General features: G+C 45.9%; 1 pseudogene; it reads right to left on the bottom strand.

The window, feature by feature from the left end:
* Positions 1–2,798: 2,798 nt before the first annotated feature.
* LOC123392089 lies at positions 2,799–2,918 on the bottom strand (annotated as a pseudogene).
* Positions 2,919–3,225: the final 307 nt, after the last annotated feature.

The raw sequence follows: 3,225 nt of genomic DNA on the forward strand, positions 1-3,225 counted from the left end.
ACAGACGAAGTCTTCTTAAAAATTTCACCCGCCACAGCAAGAAGAGAGGAGGAGGCAGGAGGAAGACAGAAAGCAGGGAGTCAGTCTCCTTAACAACTTAGGCAGCTGCATCATAACGCACCGTTAATTCGTAATTGCTTCCCCTCTTTTGCTATTCATTTGATTCATAAGATGTTTTCAAGGTCATTTCATTTTCTTCTGACTTTTAAAGATAATTTTAACCTAAATATATTTTCATTTGTTGGCAACTATCCTTTGTCCATTTCGGAGTAAATGCTTCTCTTGATAAGTAAATTTTGAATCTTAGGCAAAACACATAGGCCTCTGTAATTTTTTTTTTTAAGTTTGTTGTTGCTGTTAATCTCTCCATCCAACGTGGGGTTTGAACTCACAACCCCGAGATCAAGAGTGCCATGTTCTACTGACTGAGCCAGCTAGGCACCCCCTCCCTCTAGTTTCTTCATGATTTTTTAAATTTTATTTGTATTTTATCTCTAGTCCTACATTGAGATCTCCAAAACTCTGTAAAATTGGGGGAGGAAGTGCCCAGAGGGGAATCCCCCAGGAGGGAGGGGAGGGTCTTGGGTAGTACATTCAAATGCCTGATGTCCCCACCTGGAGTTCTTCAGAGATGCAAACAGCCCACTGGAGGAAACAACACCCACAAAATTCTGGGCTTGCACTTTCAGGCTCCCTGGGGGGTCAAGGCCCACCCCAAGCAAGCTGGAGGCAGAAGTGTGATGTAAATTTTTTTATCCTCAGAGTGGAAGCCCGAAGGCAGGCCCCACAGGCATTCTGTTTACCGTTTCAACGGAAATCAGGAATTACAGACCAGAGTCAAGTTAAGTCACCTTTGTACTTCCCTGTGAATTGTCCTATGAATTGTGCCCAGTCTGTCTCCCTGTGCTGATTAGCTGTAAAGCTCATTTAAAAAAAAAAAAAAAATCCAGCCTGGACTGGTCAGAACTGCCAGGTGGGGAGAGTATACTCCTGCCAGCAGTAGGCCTGCGGGGAGAGGCCCTCTGGGCCGGGAGCAGGCGGGGAGGAAAGGAGTCTGGGCGCGGAGGAGGGAGGCGCCGGGGCTCAGAGGGGAAAGCCCTTAGAAACTTGCTTCTACTGCCACTTACGGAGCTCCCGGAGGCGCACGGGCAGGGTCCTTAGAAAGGCAGTGGACAAGCCCTGTGGAAGAGGGTTGTGAGGACCGGATGAGTATAAAGGGTTCTCCACATCGACAAGAGCATTAGGTATCAGAAGTTCTGCTGTCTATAGAACTCGTGGATAATAGTAGCAATAGTTACCACTAATTGAGCACAGGAATAGTGCTTAGAAAAGCGAACACTCCATATATGTCAGGCACTGTGTCCGGTTTTTCACACACACACACACACAAGCACACATATACATGATACAAACACATCTCACTCACTGGTTCTTCAAAGAAGTCTGACCAGGTCAGTTCCATTATTTCTATTTTCTGTTGGAGGAAATGATCTCCAAGAGGTTATATATGCAGCAAAATATAATTTGCAGGTGAGTACTTTGGACATTCTCTGAAGATCTCACTTCCTCTTAAACTTAAGCTACTCTAATAAAACTGGATATTGAGGCAGTATTGTTTATTCTTTTCTAGTGTTATAAACTCTGGAGCCAGACTGGGTTTGAATCCCAAATAGTGCCTGCCCCACAGAATGCGTATGAGGCTGTATTAGCTAATATGCAAAGTTCTGGGCACGGTGCCTAGAATACAGTAAGTGCTCAATAAAAGTTGGCCACTACTGAAGACCTACATTAGGTCACAAGTAGCAAGGTAAGAGTGGAAGGACTATTACGTACAGCAAAGGAAACTGAAAGCTAATAACCTTCACAGCAGAAGGGAAATGTGGAAAACAAATACCCAAGCGCGTAAGTGGAAATGTATTTGATTGGAGAAGAGCATAATAACAATATGTTATATACGTAACACAAGTATGTATATAACATATGACCCTCCGGTCCCCAGATAACATCACACACTCATAACCAGGTTAGGGTGAAGGAATGGACCTGGGGTAATGTCTATAACATTTTTTTTAAAAATCTGTAACATGTAAGACAATTACCAAACTGAAGAATGAGGATTCATTCACATTTCTTCAATAGAGCATCATTACAGGTTAGCAAAATTCTTTTGTTGTTGTTGTTTTAAGATTTTATTGATTTATTTGGCAGAGAGAGACACAGCGAGAGAGGGAACACAAGCAGGGGGAGTGGGAGAGGGAGAAGCAGGCTTCCCACTGAGCAGGGAGCCCAATGGAGGGCTTGATCCCTGGACCCTGGGACCATGACCTGAGCCACTTAACTGAGCCACTCAGGTGCCCCTTCTTTTTTTTTTTTTTTTGACAGGAAGTTGGATTTATTGGTGGGCATGAATATGACAGGATGGGATAGTGCCAGGTTCTCAGGAATGCAGAGCCCTCCATTTGTCCAAGGGACCATGGTCGGATATATTTTATCCCATAGCCAGCTGGGATAAGTCGCTTTTTAGCCACCACGTCTTCAAATTCATCCGCATTGAACTTAGTAAAGCCCCACTTCTTGGAGATGTGGATCTTCTAGCAGCCAGGGAACTTGAACTTGGCCCTCTGTAGGGCCTTGATCACAGGCTCCTTGTTCTGCAGCTTGGTACTGATGGACATGATGACTTGGCGAATGTGGACCCTGGCTACTGTGCCCTGGGGGTTTCCAAAGGCACCCCACATACCTGTCTGCAGCCTAAACTGGAGATAGCCATAAGGTCCGACCTCAGCATCCACTGAAAGGGCTGTCTCCAAGGTCCCTATGGAAACCCATACAATCAACAGGCTGCATAGAGTACCGAGGAGGCCATGGCACACTGGGTCCCCACAGACAAAGAGCACAGTCAGCTTAATTGACTGCAGATCTTTTTTTTTTTTTAAAGATTTTATTTATCCGCTTGACAGACAGAGATCACAAGTAGGCAGAGAGGCAGGCAGAGAGAGAGAGAGAGAGAGGAGGAAGCAGGCTCCCTGCTGAGCAGAGAGCCCGATGTGGGGCTCGATCCCAGGACTCTGGGATCATGACCTGAGCCCAGGCAGAGGCCCAACCCACTGAGCCACCCAGGCGCCTCAGATCTTTTTTTTTTTTAATGAAGATTTTATTTAGGGGCGCCAGCGTGGCTCAGTAGGTTGGGTGTTGGCCTTGGGCTCCGGTCATGATCCTGGGGTC

This window comes from Mustela putorius, unplaced genomic scaffold, assembly GCF_011764305.1.
Source record: "Mustela putorius furo isolate JIRA1106 unplaced genomic scaffold, ASM1176430v1.1 tig00000430_pilon_pilon_pilon, whole genome shotgun sequence".
Lineage (NCBI taxonomy): Eukaryota > Metazoa > Chordata > Mammalia > Carnivora > Mustelidae > Mustela > Mustela putorius.